General features: G+C 41.8%; 1 pseudogene; it reads right to left on the reverse strand.

The window, feature by feature from the left end:
* Positions 1-22: 22 nt before the first annotated feature.
* On the reverse strand, positions 23-15195 carry LOC141006967 (short transient receptor potential channel 6-like; annotated as a pseudogene).
* Between the last annotated feature and the right edge of the window lie 3610 nt (positions 15196-18805).

Here is an 18805-nt window from a genome sequence, read left to right on the forward strand (position 1 = left end):
TTCACAAACATACATTCTCATTTTATTGTAATAACAGTGTTTGTACTTTATCTACAGTCAGGAGACAGGCACTTAAAACTCTGTAGCTGTACAGTTTTATGTACAAGTTGGGGCGACTGGCAGGGCTACTGCGAAGGTGTGCTGATCTGTCCCAGCCTCCTCAGCAGTCCGTCCAGTGTCTCCATGTTCTGTGCTTTGTCCTCCAGCAGCTCGTATCGAAGACTGGAGATGTCCTGCTTGATCTCCTTCAGCTCACCTGAAGAAAAACAGACACAAAAGCAAAAGAGAGAAGTTTTGTTTCCAAAAAACTATGGAAGCCCATTTCCTCCGGTCAAAGACAACAAAAAAAGACAAAAAAACAAGCTTGATGAAAAGAGTATGCACATGGTGAATCATAATTATGAGATAAAAAGTCAACAATTATTCATACTCATAATTTTATATTTTTGACGTTTTATCCCATAATTTCTATTCTTATCGAGGCAAAGTTTTCATTTTTTTCTTTTCTTTGCGGAAGTGGGCTTCCACAAAAAAGTCTAATATTGCTAAAACAAGTTCAGTCTCAGCATCTGATTATTTTACCTTCAGTGATATCGTCGCTCTCTCTGTCTGTTTGGGCTTTGATGATGTAACGCTTTATCAGTCGCTTCATGATCTTCTTCAACCAGTGAATGAAAAACAGTAAAGTTAACTATACTATAACAGAATAAAAATATGTTTAAAAGAATAGTCCCATATTCAAATTATTATTTAGATAAAATGCTCCAGGTTCTACTGTGAAATGTGAATCACACACACACACACACACAAATACATACCCGATATCTGGTTGGGCTGGTAGAAGCACCAAATGAACCTGAGTTTTTGCTCTCTCCGAGCTGGAAGATGAAGCTGAAATTAACTTGGTTGAACAGAACAGTGTTATAACATTGTCTTCAGTCTGAGGTGGAGCCTGTGGTGCAGCAGTTAAACCACTGGGAGGTGCTCAGTCTCTGCCTTTACTCTACTCCACTGAGTATCATGGTTTTATGATGAATAGTGTATAAATAACACTTATTTTAATACCTCATCGAGCGGTGTCTCGGTTTTCTTCTCATTGTGTCCTGCCACATGCTGCAGCAGCAGGGACTTGATGGCTGTGGCCAGTCCCAGCATAGTTTTTGGACTGGGGACCAGGTTGAAGGGCACGGGGAGTGTCCGTCCCTCCTCAAAGTAGGAGAACCAGAGTTTGGCACGAGCAAACTTCCACTCAACATCAGCATCATCCTAAAGAAAAGAGGGAGACAAGGTATAGGAAGCAGAGCTAATGAAGCTGCTTGAGTTTGATACACAGTCAAAATCAAATACACCAAATTCACTTAAATTGTTAGTTTAAAAATGTTTCCACAAAGACTGGAAATGGAGAAACTGCAGCACCTCTGGACTAAATTAAATAATTACCTGGTTCATGTTGTACGTACAGAAACCAAAGTATAAAACATTTCCTTGCGTTGACCTACAAGATCTCAGGAAGCCACTGCTCAAGGCTACAGAGCCCGGCTAGCTGTTTCCCCTTGTTTACAGTCCTTGTGCTAAGCTAAGCTAATCAGGTGCTAGCCGCAGCTTCACATTTATGAGATGATGAAAAATGTTTATTAGTATTTTTTTTATATATATAAGAAGAACGGACTCTTCTTAATATGTCATGCTAATTAAATAGGCTAGTATGCTATTGCATGTGAAAAGACAGCACTGTTTTACTCTTCTTGCTCTTGGAGACAATTCATTTTTCACCTAACAGTACTGGAGTCGATTTAAAGTCTTAAATCTAATTGAAAAAATGCCTCACTTTCAAAGAGGCCCAGTATACTGACAAATGAACTGGTACGGAAGCCAAGAAAGGCCATGTTAATGAGTTAATTATTTTGTTAAAGGGGCACTATGTAGTTTTGGAGAAGAAATTCAAACTCATACTTTTAATATTTACAATATTAATAAGGTGATAATACAAACTCAGAAATATTATTTTTTTTCCATAACTGAATAAACAAGCTGTTCTCGGAGGAAAATAAGGTCCCAGAACACTGTTTGAAGCTAGAAAGGTGGCAGGGTCCGCCAAATATAAACAAAGTAAAACAGTATGAAATTGTGTTGTCCTTTAAAGTCAGTTTGTTCATTTGGTCTATTCAGTCATGAAAACAAAGAAAGTTTGTTTATTTACAAAATCATTCAATGAAGATCTTTCTCTAAGGATTCAAATTTCTTCCCCAAAACTACATAATGCACCTTTAAAAAACAAGCTTTGTTCTCCTCTTATTACTTATAATGTTGATTAGAGATCAAGAGTGCCAACCCAGCACGCACAGAAGACCTCTTGGCGAATGTGCAGTAGCAATTTACTAACGCTGTAGATGTCAGATCAAGAAGTACCTGTTATTGAGCAAATACATTCTTACAACAAATGGCAGAAAAAGTTAGTATGGTTTGCTTTCAGTGTCCCAAATCCACTTCACAGAGCAGTATTTGTATGTCATGGTCCGCTCTTTTTTTCTTCTCATTATAAAATGCCTTGTTTTCTCGAGAAATCTGCCATTTGTTTTCTCAAGATAAACGAAACCCATTAACGAGAAAAAAACAAGGTTTGTTATCTCAAGATAAAGGCATTAAAATAATAATTGCAGGCATGGCCATTCTTGGCTTCCATAAACTAGACTATTGGAGTATTTCCCACTAAAAACTGAAAAAATATTTAAACTTTGTGTGACATGTGGAGGAATTGTGCGCTTGTATCTGATGCACATGATAATTCAGTATTTGCAGACAGACCTCAATCTCCTGGAAGGAACTGTTAATCATGGCGATGAGCATGTTGAGCAGCACTATCACCATGGTGACGTTGTAAACCCCGTACAGCACGTAACCAATGTTCTCGATGAATTTGTGTCCGTTATTGATAATGACAGACTTGACCTCGGACAGTCCAAATATGGCCCAGAACAGCGTCTTGAAGCTTTCCTCCAGGCTGGACAGATGGACGCACATAGGAGGAAATGGAGGAAGACAAGAGGAAAGTTATTTTTGGCTTCAAGCAAACCATTAATCAAGATGCTCTGTGAGAAAAGCAACTGAAGAAAAAAACAAACAGTTTTTTCTGCCATTTTACTGTCCAACCCAGTGTTTATATTACTGCTGCAACTTCAAAGCCTATCATAAATTTTTAGATTGATTTACAAGCTTTCGTGGCGGTTCTCGATATCCATTTGTTTTGCTAAAGTATTAAAATCAACTTGCAGAGACCAAAAACTTGCTTAAGACAGCTAATCCATCAATCATATTTATTTTCCTTTTATATAACTGTGTGAAAATGCAGCTGCTGGCATTTATAAAGCAGCGGTTCCCATTGAAATCTTAGGGATCAGAATATGATTAAAAGGGAGATAAAAATCTGACAAGCAATGTTTCTACACTAGCTCACAATGGACAAACCAAACGCCGCTTCTAGAGAGGCCTTTTTGTTCCATAGATGCCTCATCTACCATAGATGAGGGTGAGACGAGGGGTAGTCAGTTGGTTGCAACGTTGCAAGATACCACAAAATCTTACACACTGGACCTTTAAATGCTCCTTTATTTATGTTTTTCTCCTACTTTCTAGGCTAATAAAGAAAACTTTTACATCTGATTGGATTATCAGGTTGATTTCTGTCTTTTGGGGGAGATTTTTCTAAACATACAGCTCATGACTGCAGCTTTTTTTGGCATCTGACTCTTGCTAGACTCTCACATCTTGGATAATAATACAAATCATTCAAGACTTTGGCTGGATTAGCTTTAAAGCTACGTGTTGGTGTCTGTTCAAGGTGGGACTTTAAGATCAGGAAATAAATTATGTATGACCAAGCTTTAAGTTAAATTGGGGTTATTATATATTCATATTGTGCTTTTATGTGTCTTGCTGTGCTTTTAGGTTTCCAAACAAAGTTATAATTTATAGTATGCCATATTTGATTTTAGGGGTTGTGGTTCTGGGGCTCAATCAATCAATCAATCTCAATCAATATTTAAGTAAAGGTCTAATATTTAAGTCTATTTAAGCTGATTTTAATAGCTTAAAAAAAACAACACTCAGTGATGCAAAATACAGAGATAGTGAAAGGTCAGAAAATCTAAAACAGTTAATGTGCACGTCTCACGTGGTGAAGGCATCGTTCTGCTTCGCCGTCAGGTAATAGGAGTACAGGTTGAACATGCCGATCATGAACGCCAGAAACACCAAGATGAAGATGACCATGAACTTGAAGATGTCCTTGACAGTCCTGCCTAAAGAGATCTGCAGTGGACCAAAGCTCTCGTTGGCCGGGAGGATGTACGCGATCCGGGAGAAGCTCAGCACCACGGCGACCGCGTACAGGCCCTCCGACACCAGCTGGGGATCTGACGGCATCCAGTTAATACGCGCTACAAAAACAGAGCGCAGAAAACTTCAGTAATTCTGTTTCGGAGATCTTTTGTTTTTTTTGTACACAACTACTTCTTGAAAAGCCAGCCTACAAAGAAAAGTGAACTGTTACTCAGATTTGCTTTCAAAAAATGCTATTGTAAACTGAACATTTGATTAGTCAAAAATTGGTCTGTTTTATCCCATTTTTATTGAACTGTCCAATTAAACCAGGAAAATCCAGGCTGAGACATCTCGGGAGGTAAATGATTAATCTAAAGTGTGGGGATCTGTTAGTCTGTGCAGGTGTGTGAACATGCTCACCCAGTGTAAAGTAGTGTATCTCAGGAGGCAGTGAGACATTAATCAGTGTTGTGTATTTTGTGTGTACATAGGTCTGGGCCAAGTCAGCGTGTCTCAGAATGGAGAAGCGGCAGCTGAAGGAGGCGAGGAAGATCGCCAGCATCCCAAAGTCCAGGAAGTTCCACGGCTCGAGCAGGTACTCCCCCGGCCCCTGACTCCAGATCTCCTTCACCTCAGCCCAGATCATACCTGCAGCAGGTCAAATGATGAAACACACGCAGGGTGACATGATGTTTTTGATTAGGATCATGATGGTGATCATCTAACGCTCACCCATGACCCATGAAATGATGAGGATCTCCATCCACGTGAAGGGTGTGGTGGTCATGCGGTAGAGCAGCGTCGGGTCATATTGGGGTCCCCCCGGGTGCTCAAGGTGGGTCATGTTCGGCAGCAGGGTGGTGCCTGCGAAACGGTCCGCAGCATTCAGGATCAGAAGACCCAGAAAAATAGTGAAGGATGAGGCATGGGCCACAAACTTCATGAAGGGGCTCCGCATCACTCTCCCCACCTGAGCGAGAGAGATGAGCCGACAGGAGGATGAGGGGGAGTTACATGTCTGGTGTGAGTGAGATCTGAGAGCGTAAATGTTACATACTCTGCTGCACGGAGCGATCCAGTAAGCCAGAGCCAGTCCAGGCAGTCCTATAGCCACCGCCAGCACCACCAGCAGTTTGATAGCAGTGGTCTGTTGTCTGAGGCCGGGGAGATTCTCGTACCAGATACTCAGCAGCTGCTGCTGGCAGTTAGGATGAGCCACAAACTGAAGGGCACAGACATTACAGAGGGTGGTGAGAGCAGTTTCAAGCTAAAATGTTTATAGCCTCTGCAAAACATGAACATATAGTTAATAGTCTGCTGCCTAAATTATAATTTGATCCGTTAAATACAAGAGATCTAAACAGGAAGGTATTAAACCAACAATTATTGTCATCCTTTACCAAAATACCATCCCAGAGCTCAGGGATGCTGTCTTCAAAATGGTGGTTGCTTAACAATGAAAACAATTCAGTCCCATGACCCCACGCTGCTTAACAACTCCATCAATTGCGTACTTAACAAATAAATGTTTATTTATAAGTTTGTCAAGCACACGATATCCCTTTTACAACATCAGTGCGTTCTTCCAGCTTGTTCTCTGGGATGGATCTTCTAACAACATTGTGAAAGCACTGGAGACTTTCACATCTTGAATCTCAGGGTCTCCTTGAATAGATCAGGAGATTGTGTTGATGTTGACTGACATTCTTTACTTCTGATAACAAGATGTGAAGCAAGTGGCTTTCCAAAAGGTTTGAAGTCAATCTTAAAACATGATGTGAATCAGTTTTCAGGTATACTAACCTTTTTGAGTTCGTACTTGATGGCTAATTTGAGCCGTGTGAGGGACGGGCGACCTGGTAGATCATAACTGTCTTCAGAGTCGGTTTCTCCGCTCAGTATGGCCTCCACCTCCTCAGTGCTGCGACACAGATCCAGGAGGCCCACCACATAGTCCTTACACTGGCTGGACAAACAGCAGTACTCGTTCTACGAAAAATGTGCATCGGTTAGTGAAACATTTGAGATGTGTTGCAGGAGATCAAACAAAGATTTTATGGGAAATGTGTTTCAAGTTTTTAAGGTAAATATGGTTGGTGGTCATTTTAAGAATCAATATTGCCAACATTGGTGTAAGATAGAGGTTGTCAGCCATTATACCAAGAAAAGTAGGCAACATGTCTTGTTTGTGTGAGCACGGCTTTGAATTGTGACATTTATTTATTGCCCAGTACCCGTAGTACAGTGTACAGTCCTACTGTAAGCATAGTAATAATGTGTGTCATACCGACGATGTCAACAGTGACTGCAAAATGTGACCCTCATCTGTTTCTGCTTCCTCTCTTAAGGCTCATTAAATGTTCCTGTGATTACTGGAAGTTTTTACTGGCATCTGGTTGGCAGCGACATGGCTGAATCACTTTTTGTGTACTTGACAATGAGCTGGGTTTCAGGGCATGAGTACAGTAGCACTAACAGGATGTGACAAGTGATTATAATAACTGAAAAAAGTGTGTGCCAGGCAGGCCCAGTGTTTGTGGTGGTGACCCTGTACGATCTCTAATAACATTTGCACCTTAAATTCTTTCTCAATATCAGCCAGCATTGCCAGTTCGTTGCTGAGCTCCAGGGCGGCCAGCACCGGGTCTTCATTGGACAGGGAGAGGTAAGCAGGACTGGCGAGTCCTCTGTAAGCATTGATCCTTGATCGCGAGTGGCTGAAGGAGTCAAACTGCTGCTGGTAGTTGCAGGAGTCGCAGCCGCAGAAGTAATCATGAGGAGGTTCTATGCGAGCCCCTTTACTCAGCAGGGTGTGAACTATCTCGTATTCCTGGCAGTGCGCCGCAAGGATCACTGGAGTCACGTCGTGAGAGAACCTGCGGGGATGCACACATAAAAACATGAAGATCTTTTTATAGGTGTTTTATTGTTAGAAGTAACCGCCGTTGTTTTACTGTTTTACTCTCCTTTCCTTCATCAAACAGGAGCCACAGTTTCAGTGAACTTTTCAAAATGATGTCAGTTCTAGCTAAATGTAGCAGCTGCAGACTGATATGAAATAATTCAACACACATCCTTGGAGTTTGTTGATGTGTTGTGTTGAAATGCTGATGTTATTTGGCTCACATTACGTTGACATATTTAGCTCATTTGTTTGAGTTACTGGCCAACAATGTTGATGTTAGAGCAACAAAATGTAACTTCCTAGACAGAGATACTTGATTGATGAGTCCCATTGAGTCCAGATTGATAAATATTGATGCTTAGAAATTCTGGGGATGTCATTAGGAGTTACACACTTATGAAAGTGCTGCTTGCTACTTACATGTTTTGTTTTATTTTGATTGGCAGCCAAGTGTAAAGTGTAAAAACAACATTAACCGGTGTTTACATACTAACTTATATACAGAGAAGACTTCAGTAAGTAATTTAAGACTGTTAAGTCTTAAATCTAGGATCTGTTGCATGCAGCATGCACCAAAAAACCCTTCAAACAGTCAGGAGATAGATTAGATACTCATTGCACCAGTTGTATGAGGGCACTTTATTTTTTCTAATCCCTTTTAACTGTCTTACCTCGTCCCGTCCTCATCATAAGCATAGAAGTCATCCAACATGTCTGCTTGAGCAGGGCTGGCTGTCAGACGACGGGCATCTCTAAACTCTGGGTGACTCAACAGGGCCTCTGTGATGCGAACATATCCTTTACCTACAACACAAATACAGAGCTGAGCTGTTTGTGTGGTTTGGCAGCGGGGTACACATAAAGAAAGTAACTGCATTGAGCAAATAGTTGTGTTGGCCATGTGTAGCTTGTTAGCGAGTTTCTGTTCAGCTTATCACTCAACACCCTTTATTGAAAATAAAACAGAGAGTAGAAGAAATGAAGAAAGATTTTTGTAACCATATGATCAGAGTTTTGCTTAGCTGGTCTGGATTTTTAATAAGCCTGCTCAACCTCATTGAAATGATATTAAAACTATCCGCCTGTCTAAGTGTGGAGAAGTTTCAGTTGAATCACACAAAAGTGCATAGAGCAGCTGTAGGCTAGTGATGGTAAAGTAGGCCTCTGTGGCCAAAGCAAGCATGATTTATTCAATTTTAAGGCACATTATCAGGCTATTCGCTTTCATAGAGTGCAGCAGGAATGAGTCCTAAAAACTAAATAAGTTGCAGTTGCTATTAAGGAGCTAAATAAAACTACAAAAGTTGTCAGGGACATTATACGTCATAATGCTGAACAGAGAGACTCTCTACTCACTAGTCTGTCTTTACAGAGTTTAGTTGTAAACTCAACAGTATAGTCGAGTAAGACGCTTAGTGTTGGTGACGTTTAAGTCATGCACCCGCAGTGCAGTCCGCTCAAAGTTAGCTTTAGATTTTTGTACTTCTGGCGAAAACGTGCAAGTATAATAAACTTGTGTTTGCCACAGAGCTTGTTTTCTGCAATAATTCAAAATGGAAAAAATCCCAAAAGGCTTTTTATCAGGGGAACAGGACAGGCTGCGACTAGTTAAACAATAATAATAATAATAATAATAATACATTATATTTGTACAGCGCTTTTAAAAACTCTCGAAGACACTTTACAAGAATAGAATACATACAAGAATACATAAAATCAAGTGCATGGTGCATAAAATCAAGTGCATGGTGCGATAAAATGTAGAAAAAAGAACAATGTATGAAGGATATGGATCTGTGTAGGTTTTTAGGGAGAACAGGTTAAGGACAGCAAACAGCTACGGGTGCAAATGGAAAGCGGATTTGAAGAGGTGGGTTTTGAGTAATGACTTGAAGCTGGATGAGTCTGGGCAGTCGCGGATGTGTTTGGGGAGGGAATTCCAGAGGGAGGGGGCAGCAATGGAGAAGGCTCTGTCCCCCCAGGTACGGTGCTTGGTCCTGAGGGGGGGTGAGAGAAGGTTAGCGTCGGAGGATCTGAGGTTTCGAGAAGGAGTGTGGTGGTGGAGCATGTCCGTGAGGTAGGGAGGGGCCTGGTTGTGGAGGGCTTTATGGGTGAGTAGGAGGAGCTTGAAGTTGATTCGGTGTGGGACAGGGAGCCAGTGAAGGTGTGTTTGGAGTACGGGGGTGATATGTTCACGGGAGCGGGTGTGGGTGAGGAGGCGGGCAGCAGAGTTTTGGATGTATTGAAGTTTATTGAGGACTTTGGAAGATGAACCATAGAGGATGCTGTTGCAGTAGTCAAGTCTTGAAGTGATAAATGCGTGGATGAGAGTCTCAGCTGCAGAGAAGGAGAGTAGTGGGCGGAGGCGGGCAATATTTTTTAGATGGAAGAAGGCAGTTTGGGTGAGGCGGCTGATGTGCTGTTGTAATGAAAGAGTACTGTCCAGGATAATGCCAAGGTTACGGATGGAGGGAGAGGGAAACAGGGTGATGTTGTCAAAGCTGAGGGAGAAGTTCTGGGTCGATGTGGTGAGGTGTTTTGGCCGATGAGTAGGATTTCAGATTTGTAACAGTTTAGTTTGAGAAAGTTTTTTTGCAGCCATGATTGTAGATCGGACAGGCAGTTTGTGAGGGTAGAGTGGGTGGCAGGGGTGATGGATTTTGTGGAGATGTAGAGTTGGATGTCGTCGGCATAGCAGTGAAAACGGAGACCATGGCGACGGATGATGGAGCCAAGGGGGAGTAGATAAATGATGAAGAGGAGAGGACCAAGCACTGAGCCCTGGGGGACGCCTTGAAGCAGGGGGACAGTGGAGGAGGAGCAGTTGTTGACATGGATGAACTGTTGTCTGTCTGAGAGGTAGGATTTGAGCCAGGAAAGAGTGGAGCCGGTGATGTTGAGAAATGTTTGTAGGCGGGACAGGAGGATGGAGTGGTTGATGGTGTCGAAGGCTGCAGTGAGGTCAAGGAGGATGAGTATACTGAGGTGGCCGGAGTCTGCAGAGAGGAGGAGGTCGTTGGTGATTTTAAGGAGAGCGGTTTCGGTGCTGTGTTTGGGGCGGAATCCAGATTGGAAAGGTTCATACAGTTCATGAGAGTGGAGGTGGGTTTGGATTTGTGAGGCGACAACACATTCCAGAATCTTTGACAGGAAAGGGAGGTTTGAGATAGGACGGAAGTTTGAGATGATGTCAGGATCCAGGCCGGGTTTTTTGAGGATGGGGGTGACAGCGGCCAGTTTGAGGGATTCGGGGACGGAGCCAGAGGAGAGGGAGGAGTTAATAATGATGGCGATTAATGGGGAGATTGTAGGGAGGCAGGATTTAACGATGGAGGATGGGATGGGGTCCAGAACAGAAGTAGAGTTTTTTATCTTGGTGATAATGGAGAGGAGTTCCAGGGGAGAGACATGGGTGAACTGTGACAGAGGTTGAGTAGTGGTGGTGGTGGTGGTGGTGGTGGTGGGGGGGGGGGGGGGGGGGGGGTGAGAGGTGGAGAGGCTGTAATGGGGGGGGGGAGTGCTAAGTTGATTGTAGATAGTGTCGATCTTAGACTGAAAGGATGCCAGGAAGGAGTTGCATTTGTTGACTGTGAAGGAGGTGAGGGTGTTGTCGCAGGGTTTCAGGAGTTTGTTGATGGTGGAGAAGAGAGTCTTGGGGTTGTTGGAGCCAGAGTGAATAAGCTGAGAGTAGTAGGTGGACCGTGCAGCAGTGAGGGTGTTTTTGTAGTCTGAGAGGTGGTCTGTGTAAGTGTTGAGATGGACTGTGAGACCGGTTTTCTTGTAGAGTCTTTCAAACTGGCGCTTACGGATTTTCATTTGACGGAGTTGGGGAGTGTACCAGGGAGCTGAGTGGGTGAAAGAGACTGATTTGGTTTTTAAGGGGGCCAGGTTATTGAGGCAGAGGGACAGTGTGTCGTTGTAATGGTTGACCAGGTCAGTGGGGTTAAAAGTTAAAGGGGGGGTGGACAGAGTGTTGGCCAGCAAGTCAGAAAAAGCTGAGGGGGAGATGGATTTAATGTTCCTGAAGGTAATGTTGCATTTGAGTTTTGGGGGACGCAGGGGGGTGATGAAATCCATGATGATGGCCAGGTGATCAGAGATCTGTAGGTTGAGGCTGGAGAGTTTATGAAGGGTGAGACCGGCAGAGCAGACTAGGTCCAGGATGTGGCCGCGACAGTGGGTGGGGAAGTTGACGTGCTGGGTGAATTGAAGGCAATGAAGCAGTTCCAGGAGGTCTATTGCACTTTTGGAGTTAGGGTCATCGATATGGATATTGAAGTCACCCAGCAGCAGAATTGAGGGGGATATGGCGGATAGTTGGTTAGCTTTAAGCCCTCACTTCAGTAGATATCTCTGCAATACAGTTTACGGACGTATTTGACATAACGCTGTTGTTTCTTCACATTTTGTTGATAATATTAGTTCATTTTTTGAATGTTTCAACTAAAATTCTGGCTACGTACAGTATTTCTTACAAATTGCCCCTTTTAGTTACACTGTGGCCAAAATAAGGATGATTTACTGTGTCACAAATTGAAAGTCACAGCTCACATCAGGCCTTTCACTCTCATTGGGGCATACGTGTAGGAAGTGGCACTCTCTTTCATGTGTGTGCATTTTTATTCTCGATTACTGCTAACTCCTGTGATGCTTCATGAGATTTGAGGACGACCCCATTTGAGGATAATCAGCAATGTCACAGCAGATAAATCAGCAAAATGTATTTTTCATACACAAATGCATTTGTCTTACTGATGGCTAACAGGAGGGCATCCCCCACTCTGGACATATCCGCCCTCCCAAGCAGCAGCTCCGTCACCTCCAGATGTTCGTTGGCTACGGCCAGCTGCAATGCATTCTGGCCCATATAGTCCACAGCATTGACATTCAAGTTGGGCACGTGTAGCAGCATGCGCCGCACCTCTGGTATGTTGCCATACTCGGCTGCCTCGAGGAACCGCTGCTCCACCTCTGACAGGCTGACCGAAGGGCCACAGAACATGTAGGAAGGACCACGGAGAGCCTGGCGTCGTTTAACAGCAGTGATACGAGCCAAGAGCTGTCTGTCAGAGCTGCTGTGGCTGCCAGAGGGACAGGACACATAAACACATCGTATACAATGTCCACTTGGTAACTTATGCCTTTTGGAAAGCGCTCCAGTTATTTTTATCTTGATTTCACATTCTGCAACAAAGATATTTGCTTTTCATTGGCTTAAGTTGTTAATCATTATGAACAAACACATCTTTCAACTCTTTTAAAGGCATCACAAGTGATCTGGCGTCAGCTTTTATTTGGTATAGTTTGGGAATACTTAAAACCCAACAAAAATACATAAAAATACGCTCTTTTTATAAAGTGAAATACTGGCTGTAAGAGATTAATAGTGACTACAGTACATATAAACTACACACTGCAGTCGAACACATCATTAGTCAAAATCAAACGAGGACCTTTTTATAGTTGTGGTCCCGTATTAGAAACTGATTTCCCTGTTTATACTTTAAATGTTGCTATAATTAACCATGTTTGGATAAGTGGACAAGCTGAAGTTAAAATAGGAATGTTTTGCTTTCAACCCTGATTTCACATTGTTGCACAAAAAACAATCTAGCTGTGATTTTTGAGAAGACACGAGACATTAATGATGTTATCCTGATGGATTATTAGCTGACAAAAACTCTCTTTCCAGGTAACTGCAACACTGGAATTTGAAGTATGTAATGTTTAGTGAAGCACCAGTGTTAAGGGTTCTCAGAGATCAGACTGTCGTAAACATGCTGTATTAGATCATCTGTACTTGACTTGATTAAAAATGGATTAAAACATGTGCTAAAGTTTATAATAGCCATCATTAACAAATGTTGAATTTATAGTTACTGTCACTGTGAACAAACAATGAAATGCTATATAAACCATCTATTAAGCAATTGTTTATTGTAATATAATACTTTGTAAATGGTTATTAAATACTGTGTAGTTCATCTATAAACATTATTTGGGTGGCCATTAGAAAATTGCAACTGATGTTTATCAGCACTTATAATCACTTAATAAATGGTTTATAATGTATTTAATTGTTTGTTAAGAGTGAAGTAACTGTTGTGGAATTTCGGCTCGCTTGACCATTCAGGGGAGATGAAGAACACTCAGAGACACCGATGACTTACGTTGAAGTAGTTTATACAAGCTTGATCAAGGAGGAACAAAATAACAGCACAACTGTATGCACAATGCATTGCCATATTAATCCTCCCGAGCCTCTCCAATGTTCAGATTATATCTACAGTTGAGGAAGCACCCCTCCCATACATGGTTATCTGTTTAACAACAAATTAGTGGAAAGATACTGCAGAGCTTCTCACCCATGGCCGAGTGAGGAATAGAAAGTAAATGTGTAGAAGACAGTAAGTCTGCTACCGCAGATAGATCGAAGACCATCCTACCAGTTTGAGATATTAACTAGATCAGACGTCACTATGCCCTTATCCATACCTTATCGGGCCTAACCTTTATACAGGGTACGTACGACATCTTATCCTGTGAGGCCAGAGTGTTCTGGGCCATAGATTTTTCTCCCACAGTAACTATTAACTAAAGTTTAATTCACTATAATTACTGATGGTTAAGATAAAGTTTTAGCTTTAATTGGAGTGTATAACAATAATTTATTATCAATTTTCTCTGCCATACATTAATGGTGCAACATGGCATTTCACAGTCATAGTTCTTGTTTTAGTTATATCCTGTAATTGCAGTGGTGGGTTAGGGTTAGTTCATTTACTCAAGTATAGTACTTTATTTGAGTGTTTTAATTTTAGGCTGCGTTCTTCATCTTCTCCACTACACCTCAGGGGGAAATATTGCACTTTTTACATCATGTCATTTATTTGATTACTGTAATTACTAGTTACTTTGCAGATTACCTGCAATGCATTGTTATACAGTAAATTAAACCATCCAACAGTATAAAAATAAAGAGAATTAGCCCTATTGCAACCAGCTACAGCAATAGAATTAATCTTACGTGTTACTTCATCAGTACAAATAATGTGGTAATATAATTACATACATACACATAATAATGTAACAAATAATCAAACATTTTATTTTTATGCTTTACTCTGACTTAAAGGGGAACTTCACCAATTTTAGACACTGAAGTGTGTTTACAGGTCTTGGAGAGTACTACTGCATATATGAAAAAAAGTAGTATAAAGCCTTTTGTGGCTCCAGAGGAGGCTGCATGTAATCTGATAAATTTCCCCCAGTGATGTCACTTAGTGGCAAAGTTGCATTATGGGTTATGTAGGCGCCAGTAGTCCACTGGTCTGCATTACACTGTTTAACCACTGTTGGACTCATAGACAGTTTTAAAGCAAATGATCTAAATCAATACAGCAGAACCAGAAATATCGCCTTTTTTAGGGCAATTACATGCAGCTTCCTCTCAAGCCATAAAAGGCTTTATACTACTTTTTTCACATATGCAGTCGTAATCCACAAGACCTGTAAACGCACTTTAATGTGTAAAATTGGTGGCGTTACCCTTTAAGTGAAAGATCTTACTACTTCTTCAGACACTGTAATTGTACAATATTAATTCAAAATATAAATTTAACAGATAAATAGATAAAAAGATCCATATGTAACTTACATGATAATCAAACATGGTGTCTTAAAGTAGAAACTGTAAATACCCCTTCAGAAAACACATAAACACACCTGGCTACTTCATGCACATCTGGCTGAGTAATAAGGATGTGAATGAAAGACTCACCCGAGGCATCGTCCCGAGCAGCAGTTCTCCTCTCCAAAGTCATCGTTCATCAGCAGGTTGTCACGGCTCCGAGCCCTGGGGCTGTCGGTGTAACCGGCAGGTCTGGGTGGCAGCCTGTGGTTCATCCCGGAGGTGATCTACAACAGAGGCTCCAGGTTCATATGAAGGAGGAATCAAGTGTCTGTCGCATGACTCTCTCCCTCTCCCTCCCTCTCTTTGAATCCCTCCCCCACTGTTCTTCTGTGCGCTTGAGAAAGAATGCATCCTTCTGGGTCCCACTATACTTCTATATACAAGACACATTGAACTTTATAGATGTGCAGGGCAGCTCAGTGTTATGACTGCACACACTGAGGCTGACTGGTGATATACGGCCTCGTTGTTTCAGCGGAATCAAATTAAAATTAAGTAGGTAAACAAAAGCAGAATATTCTCGAGATATTGCCAACAGTTTTAATGCTCAGGCTGTAAAAAGCTATTTTAGACCGCAGTGTTTGGAGTGCATGGAGAATTCTGTCAGCATGTGAGTGTGTGTGTGTGAACATGCATGCAGGAGTAACTGATGGCTGATGAACAGCAGATGAGATTCTTCAGGGTTTAAATTCCCAGCAGACTTTTCTTCCTGTGTGCTCCCACTCACCACTGATCCCTGACCAGTGTGGGAAAACGACTTTCCATTCTTCAAACACGCATGCACGCACACACACACACGTATACATACATACGTGTGTGTGTGTTAATGCATGTCTGTCATTTTAAGCCTGCAAACAAGTGTTTCTTAATCGGCAGGTCAAAGGTGAGTCACAGCGGCCAGTGTTTCTCTTTGGTGTTGCCGTGAGCAAACACACATAGAGACACACACATACACACACTTGAATGCATTTTTTTAGCCTTATATATATAATGGTACATTGTGTTCTTCATTGTCCTGAGTTAGGTTTTTCACTTATTAAGTAATTCTCCATCATTGTTTTCACATTAAACTCCCCGTTACATCCTCACGACCACGTCAACATAGAAATATCTGATAGTCTCTGATGAACGACTGTAGCAGTGAGAATTGCCTTTTAAGGCCCTGATTGCAGAAGATTACTCACTTTGGCCATTTTGTGACTTAACAGCGCCACATTTTACGGGGGCATGGCAGGGTGAAAGAGGGTAAACTCTGACAAATGTCACTAGCCCGAGTTTTTGTTAAGACTTCCTCCTCAGAACAGAACAGACCAAAGATCTGCATGTAAACACTGTCAGCTCAGACATACACACTCTCATTAGGGGGTCACCGAGTGGGTAAGCACCTGGATAGACCCTATCTATCTGTGTGTGTGTGTGTGTGTGTGTGTGTGTGTGTGTGTGTGTGTGTGTGTGTGTGTGTGTGTGTGTGTGTGTGTGTGTGTGTGTGTGTGTGTGTGTGTGTGTGTGTGTGTGTGTGTGTGTGTGTGTGTGTGTGGATTCATTAACCCTGACAATATACACATACCGGACCACACAAAGAGCCAGAGCTCCTACAAGCGTTATCACCAGAATCAGTGGCACTAAAACACACACACACACACACACACACACACACAAGGCAGCAGTAGCTCAGTCTGTGGGGAATCAGCATGGACCAGTCAGTACAGAGGCCAGACTGGTGGCTGGAGAGGTGCCAGTTCACCTGCTGGGTGAACCTGTGCGGCAGGCGTTCGCTTCATACAGACTCTCTATGTGCTGTATCGTAGGAAACTGGACGTGTTTAACTCAGTTTCACACGTGAAAAGAAAATGTTGCATGTTTTCACAGAAGGGAAAACAATCAAGGAACTTAGGAAGATTATCCTGGCAAAACTTCTCAATCATTAAGGCAGGAGAGAAATTTAGATCAGACTTAGCAAATGGATCACCAGAAAAAAATTCTTCACTTTCCTTTCAGGGCTTCCGCAGGCAAGTAGTACAAGAGCCGTGACTCTTTACTGGCCTCATGATTCGATTACGATTCACCTGTCAAAGATTCTCGATGCAACATGATGAATTTTAAATGTATGGCACATGGCAACTTATTCAACATTTAAATCGCCTTTTTATTTAGAAAGTACTTTGGTCTGCACTGCATTACACGTCTACTGTGATCTACATTAAATAGCATTGTCATATAGCAGCTCTCAGACATCACAAACACGACTCTGCTGCACAGACCTCTCTTAGAGCTCGACAGCAAAGTTGACAGCACCACTTCAGTTCTTGGCTGATTAGCTGGGCTCTCTGTATGCTTTATGGTTGCAGACATTAGCTTCAGGTGAAAGAAACTTAACGTGGTTCATAAATGGGAAGCAGATTTTACACACAGCGTGTGTCTTGTCCAGTTCGTGCTTCCCACCAAGTTCATAAAATCAGAAAAATGCACAGATGTCCACTTTTAAAGTACTGGATGTGTGTGATCTAGATGTGATGTGATGTGATGATCTTTGCCTCAGCGATATCTTATTGCAATGTTCCCCCACAATTTAAAGCACGAGAGCAACGTTGCAACATAATTTTACATCTTTATTGTCCAGCTGAGGCCGGAAAATCCATTTCTAATACAACTTAAGTAAGATTTTGACATTTACATTTACATTTTTGTAACATTTATTTTACTTAAAGCAACATTATGTAACTTTTTTACCTTAAAATAACAGCTTGAAAATCATGTTGATGGTACAGTGTCTTGTAATAAGGTGAATGGTGTCTCTGTCTCAGCCACTCCACCCCCGTCACTCGTTTCTGCACTGCATGTAACTTCAGTGAGAGGGTAGGATCACAGCGTTACATACATGTTTACTTCAACATACAGGTTTTTAACACATAACATTGTTCTGATGTAACGAGTTTTGTTTGTAGTCAGCACCTACATTACATCTGACACATTGTTATAGACCTGGGATTTGTATTTAAGACAGGGGTGTTGCTCTCCAAATCTCATAAAATACCACTTTCTACAAAATGTTGCTTATAGATAGAGCCCTTCTAGTGTCCCCTGGAGGCTGCAGTGCTAACTACAGCCAGAAGATGACATTTGTGAATAGATAAAATAACATGCTGGTGATTTAAGTGTTCTTGGAGCCTCACCTGTAGTGGAGCGAACAATGTAAGAGTAGTGCTCGAGGAAAGGTTGTCTAATCTAAACATTTCTTCCTGAGCATGAATAGAAATGAGACATTTCATGGCACTTTTGATAACAGTAGTGTGCAAAGAGAACATTTTAGTATGGCAGTGGCAGCAAAGGAAGGTTAAAGGTAAAAAGTATATTTCTTTACTCTCAGGGCTGAATTTTGTTTAGATTTCCATCGTTCTTTTCTTCTGACCTGTTGCTGCAGGCTCTCTGTGCAGAGCTTGGTGTGATGTTAATGATGATGTCCTTAGCCCAAATTTAAAATACAGTATTATCACTGCAACATGTGCAGTCTGCACAAAATAATAAATCTGTTCATGAGCTACAGTACCAGAGTGGAATGTGTTGAACCCTACACCTTTTTTAGAGATTACAGCCTAGTTTCAATGTCTGCAGTCAACCATGATGCGCACTCACAGACTTTGACGAAGTCCACGAGGGCTCAGGACTATCCCACTGTGAGTTCGGCAAGTGTTTGAGGGCTCTCTAATTGATCACTTGAGCCCTTTATGCACACTTTGCGTAAGTCTGCAACTCTGCAGACTTTGCTCAAGGGAATAACCTGGTGTTGTTGGTAAAGATTGCATAAAAATGTCAAGTATATTTGTCCTCAAGAGTCGCAGTAAAGTCACCTTGGTTGCCAAGAGGTGAAACAATAAAAATGAGACATC

This window comes from Pagrus major, chromosome 13 (assembly GCF_040436345.1).
Source record: "Pagrus major chromosome 13, Pma_NU_1.0".
Lineage (NCBI taxonomy): Eukaryota > Metazoa > Chordata > Actinopteri > Spariformes > Sparidae > Pagrus > Pagrus major.